Consider the following 14,183-nt stretch of genomic DNA (forward strand, 5'->3'; position numbering starts at 1 on the left):
ACGATCCAGTAGTTAACAAAGCCTCACGCCGCTGAACGCGTCATCTGTTAAAATTCAGAAGAAAAAAACTACCCGAGAAATCGTATTGTTGCAGCAGCTAAATATTTGTAACTGTAAATATTTTGTACGCCTCCCTTCATTGCCAATAATCAATATAAGGGAAATATATGTGTGTGACATGTTATTAATCTTGTAAGATTAATAATACGAAGTTCTTGCTGGGCTTGTGGCAAGAATTTTCGGCCTAGTGGTTCATTGGGTAAGGTGGGATCGTGAGCTGTACTGTGGCTACGACTACTTCAGGTATGGCTTCCGTCTCTCCAGCATTCGTCCTGAGCTGGACAGGCAAAAGGAAAGAACAGTGAAGCCACAGAAAGGGTCAGCAAAGGACGCGGTAAAGAAACACAACACACGGCACCAGCCAACAGTTGGAGCAGCTCGCTGTGCACAAATGAATACCACTACTGAAGGGAAGTCTCCTAAAGGTATCCTGAAGAAAGAAAAGATGCCACGGTCCACCTGTCCAGGACATGTGCGCTTCAACCTTGGTAACCTCCGCGCCCCCGTTAAGGAACGTGAGGTGTACCGTGGCCACGACTACTTCAGATACGCCGCGCCGCTCCAAGACACTCGGCCTCCCAGCTTTACCACGAGGCCTCACCAGCAGCCCGTTAGATCCGCCTTTAACTCGCTGCGTGACGCACCTCGGCACCTCGAGAGGCCGACAGAGCGGAGGAACGACTCCTTCCAGCAAAACAGTGGCTGGTATGCTGCACACAACTACACTAACAGCCGCCACTCACAGCACCGCCAGCACAACTCCAGCAGCCACGTCCCGCCAAGATACGAAACAAGGCATTTCTACGGAGGGCAGACACATCGGGGCACCAACTCCCGCAGCAGAGGTCGTGCCAAGAGAGGCGCAAGGCCGAGTGATGGCGAGTTTCTGTGAGCACAGAGCGAGTACACAGCGTCGTGATCAAACTCAAATGTTCAGTGACGTACAGTTGACGTACATTCCGGGTGCATTTCTCAACACCCGCTGAACAGTAACTGTCGCTGACTGGTGATAACAGAGACTGAGGAGTGCCAAGAAGTACCACAAACACACTGAGAGGAACGGCTCGCCAGCTGATTAAAATCACCATGCAGAGGAAAGCATCCCATGGAACGGTGCCACTTCTACGGAACAAATTGTTCAAGAGTGTCGCATCTGTGGGGAGTGTTTGGACGCATGTGTGTGCTTACATTTCTTATCTTATATTTCAAATGAAAAAATAGAAAATATTGTCTTACAAAAAACCTTAGGCAGGGATAGTGGGGTCGTGTTGCACCTCCGAACAAGAAACGTTATGTAAGGAGTTGTCTGAACGACCACCTGTTTCAAAACTATATTTAAATGAAAGGTATTAGAATGCTCTTGCCAGTATGCTTCAGCTCAGCGTGATGAGCTGAGTTTATTTTCTCTCTCATTCTATGCGGAATGACCATTGCTTCCAGGTCTGAGACGCGTGCCCAGAGCGTAACGGAGGTGAGATCGGGATGGAGCCACACATTCCGCGTTATTCATTTATCATGGCAAAATTCCCTGGTTCAGTCACGCTTGTTCGCGTGCTATCAACGATTGAGGCAGCTCACAGAAGGTGCTGGAGCCCTACAACTTTTGCTAATAATGGTCTTCACATTGATGCCAAGAATCGTGCCAAATCTGTTCTCCGACTTGCCAATAACTCTTTCATCAATAAATGAAAATGTCAAAATTTTGCTAACAAAATGGTTTCCATCTACCTGAAAATAGCTCCCACAAAACTCTCTCTCTCTCTCTCTCTCTCTCTCTCTCTCTCTCTCTCTCTCTCTCTCTCTCTCTCTCTCTCTCTCTCTCTCTCTCTCTCATCAAGTGACGATGTCAAGTCACCAGTCTGGCCGTTCTATTTCTTCAATGACTGGATTTAATCAAAGTCGAACAAAATCAAATGAAAAATAATTAAAAAAAATACATCTAAATAGTACACACTTATGTATCTTCGACCTTTTTATGCATGGAAAACACAGATAAACTTGACGAATTTTACGGGAAGTGGAACCTGACATCCCATACGCGGCTCTTCTGTGTGATTGGCTGTCAGACCATGAGAAGTGCGGGGCGGGGGAGAGCTGTGCAAAAATGTGACACTAAAAGGAAAACGCGATCAGTCCAGGGTGAATTATACACACACACACACACACACACACACTCGCGCGCGCAAGTGATGAATAGTAACTGAAACATGGTATAACAAACCCGTAGACTTAAACTCAACATAAGCATTCCAACTAATAACACTATCACGAACCATGCCGCTACCACCACTACTAATTACCCACCATTTGAATAACGACCATTAACACCATCATGGCAGGCACTTCAACCACCAGGACTACCATATCCGCCCCCCCTTCTTCCCGGCATCACCACTGCAGAAGAAAAGGAAGAGAATAGGAGGAAAATGATGAAAGCGGAATGCAAAATCGAAAGAAAAGTTTGTGGGCAGGAAAAAAGAGGAGAAGGAGTAATATGGAAATAATAAGTATGAGTAAGTGAGAGTTTTGAAGGAGTAAGAGGAAGAAAAGAAGCAAAAGAAGAAGGACGAAGGAAAAAAAGAAAGGAAAAAATATTAGATGAAGTAAAAACAAGACTTGCAAAAAGGAAACAAAAAGATGAACAAGAAAATGGAAGAACGAAGTGGAAGAAAAAATGTCAAGGAATTATAACTCAAAGAACGTAGAGGATACAAAAAGGAAGTTACGAGGAAGGCAATGGAAGAATTAAAGCAAGGCAGAGTAGGGAGAAGGGATAAGAGGCGAAATAAGACTTAGAATATATGAAAAAGTAAGAGGATGTGAAAAGAAATAGAAAAGTTGGAAAACAATAAAAGGAGGAAAAAATAAACACGAATTGGAAAGAAGAGAAAAAAGAGAGTATTTAAATGGGTAGAAATTGGGAAGATTAATATTATGAGAATGTAAAAACGCAGAAAAGCAAAACGAGGAAGTAGAAGTAAAAAAAATAATATACAAAAGTGAAATAGGATAAAGGAGGAAGATGAAAGGCGGGAACAATAAAAACGGTTTGAGCTGATAAATTCAGATTCAACAAAGACATAGGGCAAGAAAGATTTCAACAGAGTGGTGGATGGTACAGGTTTGGCAGTCATGTGGTGAGTGCCACCCTAACAGAGTGGTGGATGAGTGTAACAGGAGGAGGGGAGAAGGAGGCAGAAATAGACTAACTAGGAGAAGAAGAAAGGAAGAAGAGGGGAAGAAGATAAGAGAGGTGATGAGGGTGGGATGGGGAGGACGGAAAGGGGGTGATAAAGTGATGGGGTGATGGTGATGAGGTATGGGAGGTGGGGGAGAGAGGGGAGACGACAGGAAGGGGGGTGAAGGGGGGGAGAGGTGTGATGGGTGTAAAGAGGAGGAGGAGGAGGAGGAGGAGGAGCAAAAGGAAGGAAAAGAAAGAGTGATTAAAAAGGATTACAAGAACATAAAGTGACCTTGAAATGCATAGAAATAAAAGGAGGAGGAGGAGGAGGAGGAGGAGGAGGAGAAGAACGAGAAAGAGGAGTAGAAGTAGTTAAAGAAGACGAAAGAAAAAAAAAAAGCAGGAGGAGGAGGAAGCAGATGAGAAGCATATTTCGGAAAATAGAAGAGGGAAGAGAATAGAAAGAATAAATAGGAGAATAGAGGAAAAAGCACAAGAAAGGAAAAAGGGAGAAATAAGAGGAGCAGGAGGAGGAGAGGAGGAGGAGGAGGTTATAGTAATCGCCTTAGCTATACAAATTGTTCTCCCTGCTCGTCTGTCTGTCGCTACTACTACTACTACTATTAATTACTACTACTAATACTACTACTACTTTTTTCTTCCTCTTCTTTTTCTCCTTTTCTGTCCCTGTTTTCCTCTTCTTCTCCGCTTTTTCCCTCCTCCTCTCTTCTCTGATCTTATTTTTTTGCTCCTTCTCATGAGTTATTCCTCCTCCTCCTCCTCCTCCTATTTCTCCCTTTCTTCTTCTTTTCTACTTTTCATTTCCTCCTCTAACTCTCTCCTTCTCTTCTCCCCCTCCTCCTCCCTCCATTTTGCTGTCCTCATCTTCCACCTTGATTATATAGTTATGTAGCTTGTTCTGCTGTTGTTTGTTCTCCTTTGTGTTTCTTTGTGTTCCTCCTCCTTCTCCTCTCCTCCTCCTCCTTTCCCCGTTCCATGCCGATAATGAATCAGCTGGCAGTGGGGGAGTCATTCCCTTCTGTTATCACCTCCTGCCCTGCCTGCACTCCCCCACGGCCTCCTCCTTAGCTCAGTGGCAGAGCACTGGCTCTGTAAACCAGGGGTCGTGAGTTCAAACCTCACAGGGGGCAAGTATGTCTAACCTTTTTTTTCATTAGGGTTTGTTGTTTCTTTGAGTGATCGTCTATTAACAAAAGGAAAGATTGGAGGACTTAGGGAGGATTGTGTGTTTATTAGGTTTGTTTCTCTGTGTGATCGCTTAACAAAAGGAGAGATTAGAGGAGTGACTTGGGGGAGGTGATGGTGTGTTTAATATTTTGAGGATCAAATAAAAGAATGGAAAGTTAAAAAGATAGAGAGAAAATGAAAGTCTGGTGGAGTGTTTTGCATGCTTAGTCGCTGCGTGCAAAGAAAAGAAATAAGAAAATAAAAGAAATAAAAACTAATATAGAAGATTGAAAGAAAGAGAAAACGAAGTAAATGAAAGAAAAAATGAAGGAAAGGAATGAAGGAAAGAAGGAGAGAGTGAAGGTAAATTTATGAAGAAAGGAAGGAAGGAAGGAAAAATATAATGGATGTAAGGAGTGAATGAAGATAGCACAGAAAGAAGGAAGGAAGGAGAGATGAAAGAAACGAAGGAAGGAAGGAAAAAAATAATGATGGAAAAGGGAATTGAGGAGGAAAGGAAGGAAGGAAAGAAGGAAAAAAATAATGGAGATAAGGAGTGAATGAAGATAGTACAGAAGGAAGGAAGGAACTAAGGAGAGAAGAAAGAAACGAAGGAAGGAAGGAAAAAAAATAATGATGAAAGAAGGAATGGAGAAGGAACGGAAGCGAGAAGGGAAGAAAGCCATCTGGCCACTCTCCTCCAGAAATTGACCCCTCACACCCTCTGGATTCTTTTTGGGAGCAGCGAGTAGCGGGCACATACACACACACACACACACACACACACACACACACACACACACACACACACACACACACACACACACACACACACAATTCCCCACGCCCCCCCCACACAAAACAATCCCCCTCGCCCCCCCACAACCCACCCCCACACACAACCCTCCACAACCCCCAAAAACTTCCCCCCACCCACCCACACGACCCCCTCCCTCCCTCCCCTCCCCCCCACACACCCATCTCATACCTCTCTCCCCAGAAGTCCCCGAAGTCAGGTATTCCATCGGTGGTTCTAATTACAGCCCACCTGGACATTAATCATAGGTGCATGAATTAACTTGATATATATGAACTGCGTCAATATAAATCACTCCGGCAGTATTCTTTTATATAAACTAGAGGAGAGAGAGAGAGAGAGAGAGAGAGAGAGAGAGAGAGAGAGAGAGAGAGAGAGAGAGAGAGAGAGAGAGAGAGAGAGACCCATCCTTCATTGTTTTCTCTGATTGTGAAAGAAAAGTATTCCTATTTATGTTCGTCTGTTGTTTGTTTGTTTGCCGGTTTGTTTGTTTGTTTGTTTCCAGTGTGCGTGTGTGTGTGTGTGTGTGTGTGTGTGTGTGTTGATGGAAATAAGTTACCATCGGAAAAAATATATTGATAAAACTTCTCTCTCTCTCTCTCTCTCTCTCTCTCTCATTCAATATATGTTCTCATGTTTCATTTCGCTATCTCTCCGTTTCTCTCTCTGTTCTCTCTTCTTTCTATCTTCTATCCTTTCTTCCTTACTCATTCGTCACTCAACATTCGCTTTATTACTCATCTATATCTCTCCTCCTTTTCATCTTTCCCCCTCCCTTCTATATACAGCCTTCTCTTTTCATTCTTCTTCTCTCCTTCTTCTCCTCATTCTTCGGCTTCACATTCATCTCCACTCATATCTCATCCTTCTTCTTTCCCTTCATCTTTTTTCCTCCTTTTATTTTATTTCCCATTTCCCTCCATCTTCATAATTTATCCATCCCTTCGTCCTCCCATCCATAGAGATCCGTCTCTCTTTCTCACCTTCTTCCCTTTCTTCTTCTTCCCATTCTTCTCTTACATTCCTCTCCACTGTATCTCATCCTCCTCCACCTCTTCCCTCATCCTTTCTCTTTATCCTTCCTCACACCATTCATCCCTTACGTTCACGGGTCCCTTCCGCGCCCATAAGAGTAAGGGAGGTCTCAATGGGAAGGTGATGGGGGGGAGCTGGGAGGGGTGACTTAACTAACTTACCTGAGCCTGTGTCACTCCATCAGGTCCATAAGCCTTCTGGGAGTTGAGGCCAGAGAGGGCATAGAAAACTTCATTAGGAAGAATCTTAATAATAGGCATAAAGAAGTCACAAGGGGGATGAGTAGGAGGAATATGCCCAGAATCGTCCAGGGTGGAGTTCTTACAGAAAGTTTGAGCGAAGAATTCAGCCTTAGAGACAGATGAGACGGTAGTGATGCCATCAGGGTTAAGAGGAGAGGAAAGAGGAAGAAGTGAAATTGGAGGAGATATTTTTGGCTAGATGCCAGAAGTCACGGGAAGAGTTAGAGAGAGGAAGGTTTTGGCATTTTCTCTTAATGAAGGAGTTTTGGGTAAGTCGGAGAATAGATTTGGCATGATTCCGGGCAAAAATATTAAGATGATGGTTGGCAGGAGTGCGAAGGCTCTGATACCTTTTGTGAGCTGCCTCTCTATATTTAATAGCACGAGAACAAGCATGATTTAACCAAGGCTTTTTAGCATGAGGAGGAGAGAAAGAACGTGGAATGTATGCCTCCATTCCAGAGACAATCACCTCTGTGATGCGCTGGCCACACACAGAGGGGTCTCTCTCCTGGAAGCAGTAATCATTCAATGGGAAATCGGAAAAGCACATCCTCAGGTCGTCCCACCGAGCTGAAGCAAAATGCCAGAAGCATCGCCTCCTCGGTGGGTCCAGAGGACAGGAGCAATAGGACAGGATACAGAAATAAGGTTGTGGTCGGAGAAGCCCAACGGAGAGAACAGTTTGGCAGAGTAAGCAGAAGGGTTAGAGGTAAGGAAGAAATCTAGTATGTTGGGCCTGCCTCCAAGACGGTCGGGAATACGTGTAGAGTGCTGAACCAACTGCTCTAGGTCATTGAGGAGAGCAAAGTTGTAGGCTTGTTCACCAGGCTGGTCAGTGAAAGCTGGTGGTGAACATTGAAATCTCCCATGATGGAGATTTCAGCGAACGGAAAGTAGGTCAGGATGTGCTCCACTTTAGAGTTCAAGTAGTCAAAGAATTTTACATAGTTAGCAGAGTTAGGTGAGAGATAAACAGCACAGATGTATTTAGTAGTAAAATGACAATGAAGTCTTAGCTAGATGGTGGAAAATTCTGAGGAGTCGAGGTCGTGGGCACGAGAGCAAGTGATGTCATTGCGCACGTAGGCGCAACATCCAGCTTTGGATTGAAATTCAGGATTGAGATAGTAGGAGGGAACAGAGTAGAGATTGCTGTCAGTAGCCTCAGAAACCTGTGTTCCGGTGAGGAAGAGAAGGTGAGGTTTAGAGGAGGAGAGATAATGTTCCACAGAATGAAAATTAGAACGAAGACCACGAATGTTGCAGAAATTGAGAAGAAAAAGGCTCAATGAGTCATCAAGACACCTCTCAGGTCGGCAGCCAGAAGGGGAGTCCTTCCTGGGGGAGTTTGTGGTCCCCCCCAGGTGGGGACTCCGAGGCATGGTTATTGAACGCCATTTTGAATTTTGAATTTTGGGAAAAGGTGTGTGTGTTGTGTGAATGTAGTGTGGTGTGGATAGAAGAGGAACTGTCTTTAGTGAGCATGCTGAACTACTCTCTGGTGTTGATGAGACAATAGGGAAACGGTTAGTGAGGTAATGGGAAGGGTCTTTGGAGTGTGTGTGTGTGTGTGTGTGAGAGAGAGAGAGAAAGAACAAAAGAGCATGTTGAAATCTCCCTCTCGAGTTCTATGTGTACATGTTTTTTTATTTTTGTGTGTATGTGTGTGTGTGTGTGTGTGTGTGTGTGTGTGTGTGTGTGTGTATGAGAGAGAGAGAGAGAGAGAGATTTGAGTTAGCAGCTTCAGAAAGGAGGAGGAGGAGGAGAGGTGGGGTGGTGTCATCATGGAGGAGAGCATGTTTTGAAAGTACTGTATTGAAAGATTCTGCAGCCTCCCTCCTACCCACACACACGGACACACGTTACACATAGCTGGACGTTATCGCGATAAGTTATCGCGATACTTTATCTGATAATAAAATCAGGTTATCGGCCATCCGCTACTTATTTAAATATATATATATATATATATATATATATATATTTATATATATATATATATATATATATATATATATATATATATATATATATATATATATATATACGATAATCGTTACTTTTTTCCGCCTCTCAGAAAAAAAAACGTTGTTTCCTCCCTACTGCGCATGCGTGGCCCGGGCACCCTGTGTTGTATGAAAAAACTTCGGGGTATGAAATATCTTCGGTGAAGAGATTTCATACTTAGATCATCAATATTAAAACACTAGGTTATTTTTTTATGTTAGACTCAAAAATCGATATATCAAAGAGATAAATCATTTAACTTTGCCCCAAAAAAGATTATTCACTGCCTCAAATTTGATATTCCATATTCGTTTGTGACCATGCCATGGTATTGAAGGCACCCGGTGTTTGTTATTTGGTGTCCCATCGTCAAAAGCTGGCGCTTTTGTTTACAAACACTGGTCTCTAGTGATCTACGCATGTTCAGACCAGTAAGCGTAGCACTGTTCAGTCTCACAAAGCTTTTTAACACATTACGAGTTGCTAGAAGGCTGAATCAGACATACAGTACTACCATCCTCGTTGTTTCTAGAATGACTCTCTGTACATATAAATACAACTCGTACAGAGTGTCGTTCTAGAAACAGCGAGATAATGAAATATTACTATGTTAGATTCAGCCTTCCAGCAATTTTTAATTGTTAAAAGCTTTGTGAACTAAACTTGCTGGTCTGAATCTGATTCGAGAGACCAGTGTTGTAAACTCAACAAAAACGCCAGCTTTGACAAAAACTATATAGTCTCTTTGCTTTTGACAGTGGGGACCAAATAACACAACACCAATTCAAACGTTCTAAGTAATACCGTCTATATATACGTGTCAACGTGTGTTTTTCAGGTTTTGTAAGTTTTAAAAATACAGATAATGAAAATTTGAATTCATCTATGTTTTTTTTCATTTGAAATATCAATATAGTATCGTTTTCGCCTATCGGACTTATCGCTAGCTAGTATCGGAATTGTGGATTTATATCGGCTATCGGTTATCGCCTATATTTATGTCTCCAGTTAACGAATATCGGTTATCACGGATAGGGTTTTCCATTATCAGTTATCGGTTATCGGGAATAAGGTTTTCTGTTATCGTACCCAGCTATGGTTACACATCTCTGCAATTTTTCTTTGTGGGTGTACGAGAGAACATAAGAACATAAGAACATAGGGAAACTGGAAGAGGCCGAGTGGCCTACACAGGGCAGCTCCAGAATTAGTCACGATGGGTGAGGTGTAGTTTCAGGGGTTACAGGTAGACTGGTAGAGACTTGATCATCGTTTACCTTCGGTAACCCACACACCCACACCTTACTACCACCTGTCATCCTCGTCCATGTAGCTATCCAGTCTACTCTTAAAACAAGCTATCGTCCCTGTACTAACTATGTGATTGCTGAGTCTATTCCATTCCCCCACCACCCTATTACTAAATAAATGCTTGCCTATGTCTCTCCTAAATTTATACTTCTCTAATTTAAATCCATTACTGCGTGTTCTAACTCGCTGGCTAATTCTCAGTACTTTACTTACATTGCCTTTATTGTAACCCTTGACCCATTTGAATACTTCTATCAGATCTCCCTGCACACTTCGTCTTTCTAGCGAATGTAGGTTGAGATGGTTCATCCTATCTTGATACGGGAAGTTCCTCAGCCCCTGAATCATCTTGGTCATCCTCCTCTGAACTGATTTTAGCAAGTTGATGTCCATTCTGTTGTGTGGGCACCAAAACTGGACAGCATAATCTAAGTGTGGCATAACTAACGCTAAATAGAGTCTGAGGATGATCTCTGCACTCCTGTTGATTACCGTCCTGTTAATAAAGCCTAATACCCTGTTAGCCCTATTCCTCGCACTAATACATAGCTTCCTTAGTTTTAGGTCAGAGTTCACTAACACTCCCACATCCCTTTCACACTCGCTGTGGAGTCTAAACTATACCCGTGTAAGGGGTTGCGTGTTCCTACACTAAGTACGCTACACTTGGCGATGTTAAAATTCATCTGCCATTTCTCTGATCAAGCTGACAGTTTGTTGAGATCCTCCTGCAGAGAGATAATAATAATAATAATAATAAGTTTATTTCCACCAAGTGGTTATTCTTGTCAAATACATAAAAAGTACATAGGTTATTGCAATGAAATAATTAGTTATTCATCAGTTGTTTGAGTTTCGATTAAGTAAGAACTCTTTCAGAATATATGTGAATTTATGCAAGGTGTGGGCAGTGCTTATATGTGTTGGCAGGAGTTCAAAGTTTAGGCCCGTGTACAGAAAGTTGTCTGGCTCCTGTGTCTGTGTGTGTTCTTGGTACATACAGATTACCCTGCTGGCGTGTTGTGCTGCTGGTGATGCTGTTTACAGAGGGGAGAGGCATTAGATATTCAGGGTATTGACCGTGTAGATGTTTATATATATTCACTGCTGTGTCAAAAGTTATTTGTTGTGAAACATTGAGCCAATTGAGTTCCTTAATTATCGGAGTTACATGATCATATTTCTGGGCTTTCCCTTCTACGATTTTGGCAGCGAAGTTCTGTAGTTTCTGTACTTTAGTTAGCAGCGGATTGTTAGTTGTCTCCCATGCAGTATTACAATAGTTTAGTATACTTAATACTAGTGACTCTACCATAAGCTGCCTTGTGGGTTTATCAAAACATTGTTTTATTCTATTTGCATACATAAGTGTTCCTAGGATTTTCTTACTGATTTCGGTTATATGGTGATCAAACACTAAATATTGGTCTATATACAATCCTAAATTCTTTACATTGTTTGAGGGTTCGATCTTACTATCATGGAAGAGAATGGTTGTGTTATCAGGTATTCTTGAGAGAGAGATTACATAGATAACCAGACCACACAGGCCCTAAGGCCCAAACTAGGTGGTCTGTCCTAAGCCTAAGTGACAGCTGTTATGCGGCCATAATAACGTTGAAACTAACCTAGTGAACATTGAGTTGGAGGAAATAGCGGTCAAGATTATTCTCAAACGATGCAGTCGAGTTACACTGTACCACTGATGGTGGTAATCTGTTCCAATCTCTAACGACAGCATTAGTGAAGAAGAATTTTGTGCAATCTGAATGAACTTGTCTACATTTGAGTTTAGCGCCATTATTTTTTCGTTCGCGTCGAATCATCCATCACAAACAGCTAGGTCGGATCCACGTTGGTAAAACCGTTAAGTATTTTAAAGCACTCGATCAGTTCTTAGGCGGCGTTTTTCAAGAAAAAAACAGGTTTAGATGTGACAGCCTTTCCTCGTAGGGTTTGTTTCGTAATGAAGGAATCATCTTGGTTGCTCTACGCTGAACACATTCTAATTTAGCAATGTCTGTCGCATGGTGGGGAGACCAAAACTGCACGGCATACTCCAAATGAGGTCTGACGAAACTATTATACAAAGGTAGTATAACATCTTTATTCTTGAATGAAAAATTTCTCTTAATCAAATCCATCATCCTGTTTGCTTTTTTAACGGACTCGTTACACTGCTGGGAAAACTTGAGGTTAGACGCGACTGTGACGCCAAGATCTTTGACCGAGTGAACGCTTTTAACTTTAACGCCGCACATTTCATAGTCCTTCATTATATTTCTAGATCCAGCCTGCAGAATCTGGCACTTGTTTTTGTTAAAAGGCATTTCCCATTTTACTGACAATCTGATATTTTACGCAGATCTTCTTGTAGGCTCTGCTTGTCACATTCTGTAAGTACCGCATTGCTGATTTTCGTGTCGTCCGCAAATTCATTAATGAAATTATTGAGACCAAGGTCAATGTCGTTGATGTAAATGACGAAGAGAACGGGTCCCAAGACAGAGCCTTGGGGGACACCACAAGTGACTGGCATCCACTCAGAGGTCACTCCATTTATTACAACTCTTTGCTTTCTATTGCTTAGCCAGTGCTTGATCATTCGTGAAGCTTATCCCCGATACCTATTTCCTTGATTTTATGAAGCAACTTGTAGTGTGGGACTTTATCAAACGCCTTCTGGAAGTCCAAATAAATAATATCAAGTGATTTAGAAACATCATAGACTGCAAAAAGCTCGTTATAGAACGTTAATAGATTCGACACACAAGATCTGTTATTACGGAAACCATGTTGCGAGTCCATGATTAGCGAATTACACTCTAGGTAGTTAACTACTTTATCTCGAATAATTGTCTCAAATAATTTACCAATAATTCAAGTTAAGCTGATTGGCCTGTAATTATCCGGTAATTTTCGGTCGCCTTTTCTGAAAATGGGTGCTACGTTAGCCATTTTCCAATCACTAGGAACGATACCATGGTGCAAAGACATATTAAACAGCACTGTTAAAGGTCTGGGTATCTCTCTTGATATTTCTTTAAGTAATTTTGGATATATTTTATCGGGTCCTGGACTTTTGTTAGTTTTAAGTGACTGCAGCGCTTTGAGAACCTCATCTGTACTGATTTCAAAGTCAGGGAGGGAATGACTGGGATTTTCAATTAGGAACAGCAGCAGTATAGGTAGAATTACTATTAAAAACCGAGGCGAAATAAGAATTTAACGTGTTCGCTGTGCGTTGGCTGTCTGTCACGATATTGCCCGAATTATCAGTTAATGTGCCAATCCCACTTCGAATCTCTTTTTTGTTGTTTACATATCTAAAAAAAACTTTTAGGATCTGACTTGCAGTGTACCGCAATATTTACTTTGTTCCTCTGTTTCGCCTGTTTGATTAAACTTTTGACTTGTCGTCCTGCTTCGTAGTACCGTGTACTATTTTCGGTAGAGTTATCGGTTTTCTTTTACCTATATAACAAGTTCCTCTTTTGGAGAGCAAGTTTGATTTCAATATTAAACCACGGAGGATTTTTAACTTTTCGGTGCTTTTCACAAGATTGCACGGATTTATTTTGTTCAGCTAGTAATTGAACTTTAAAATCTTGCCAAGATTCTTCGACGTCGATGTTGGATACTAATTGAAAGTTCGTTAATGACTGTCTTATTTTTTTCAAAATCCGCTTTTTAAAATTGGGAACCAATATCTTATTCTCTGCAATCCTTGTTTGAGCTCTTAGGTCGAGACGCACCAGTCTATGATTACATGATCCGAGGTGTTCGCCAACGATAACATTGTCAAATAATTTCTCTTGGGTTACTAATACAAGATCAAGAATATTATTATCGCGCGTTGGTTCACTAACCTTTTGGCTAAGGCAGTTATTTTCAACGAAGTATAGCATCCTGTGCGATTCCCCCTCGGATCCCGTGAGCGTCTGCCAGTTTATATGCGGTAGATTAAAATCGCCCAAAATCAATGCATCACTGTTTCGTACTGTTCTTTGCAAAACGCGATACATTATTTCATCATCCTCGTGTGATTGGCCTGGAGGCCTATAAGTGACGGATTGTTGATTTTAAATTGATCGGTATTTGTACTCGCGCTCACGTGTTTTACATTACTGTCCTTTGGTGTTTTATCAACGGGCTGTAAGCTACTTTTGACGTAAAGAGCCACTCCTCCACAACTACGATTACGAGAGAGATCAGATTATGCCTGACTGCGGTGGCACCAGCGAGTTCTGCGAAGGCGGACTTGTCAACTCTGAATTATCCACCAAACCTGTTTCTATCTATATTCCTTGACTTGCTAAACTACTGATGTGACAGACTT

General features: G+C 42.0%; 1 non-coding gene across 1 annotated transcript; it reads left to right on the top strand.

The window, feature by feature from the left end:
- Nucleotides 1-4,317: 4,317 nt before the first annotated feature.
- On the top strand, nucleotides 4,318-4,392 carry Trnat-ugu (transfer RNA threonine (anticodon UGU)). Its single transcript has one exon. It is a non-coding gene; the product is annotated as a tRNA-Thr (tRNA).
- The last annotated feature ends 9,791 nt before the right edge of the window (nucleotides 4,393-14,183 follow it).

This window comes from Eriocheir sinensis, chromosome 1 (assembly GCF_024679095.1).
Source record: "Eriocheir sinensis breed Jianghai 21 chromosome 1, ASM2467909v1, whole genome shotgun sequence".
Taxonomy (NCBI): Eukaryota; Metazoa; Arthropoda; class Malacostraca; order Decapoda; family Varunidae; genus Eriocheir; species Eriocheir sinensis.